The sequence below is a fragment of the Penaeus monodon genome, chromosome 34, assembly GCF_015228065.2.
Source record: "Penaeus monodon isolate SGIC_2016 chromosome 34, NSTDA_Pmon_1, whole genome shotgun sequence".
In the NCBI taxonomy this organism is placed as follows: Eukaryota; Metazoa; Arthropoda; class Malacostraca; order Decapoda; family Penaeidae; genus Penaeus; species Penaeus monodon.
In genome coordinates this window covers 17,481,114-17,481,840 of record NC_051419.1, presented here as the reverse complement: position 1 = coordinate 17,481,840, position 727 = coordinate 17,481,114, and positions in this window count along the sequence as shown.

Sequence of the window (727 nt, the reverse complement as noted above, 5' to 3'; positions counted from 1 at the left end):
TTGCTGTCATATAATGTCATATGTAAATTATTATAGTGAAATATCTGCCACTTTATCAGGAGGGCAAATGCCAACTCACGGATGAAAAATTCTTCTTTATTACTTATGTTACCCTGGGGAGGCAGTAGGAGACTACACATAAAAAGAGATAACACAAATAGAACATAAACTTCATGGCAAGGGAAGCTGCCATAATAAACCATTGCTGCATTTGAGGAGGACACTAGTATGGAGTTCACTTCACACTTAATATCACTAAATCTCTTGTTAACACGAATCACTGGCATTACTGCTTATGGCTACTGGCCTGCAGTGTTATTTCAGTCATAAATTTTTGCCTTTAGACAGAATATCACAGCACTTGACTCACTCAACACAAAAATGTGCATGAACTTTGACCCCTCAATTATTCTGGTTATTCATGACACTTCATAAGACTAGATTTTGATTTGAAAAATGCCTCTCAAATTTTTAATCATTCCATCCTGACTGGCATGTCCCTGCATCACTGTCCTTCCACTGGTGAGATTTTTTTTTTTTCCCATTTAATATTAATTTATTGTTCTTAATGCTCTGCCACTTCAATCCTATAGTTAGGGTATTTCTCCTAAACCTGAAATATGGTTTTATGAATTCCTAGTAACTATGTGATTATATTTGTTTAGAAATTATAAGGTATTTATATGGGTGTAGTCTTACTGTAGGTAATTTTGCAAGTCCAGCTCCT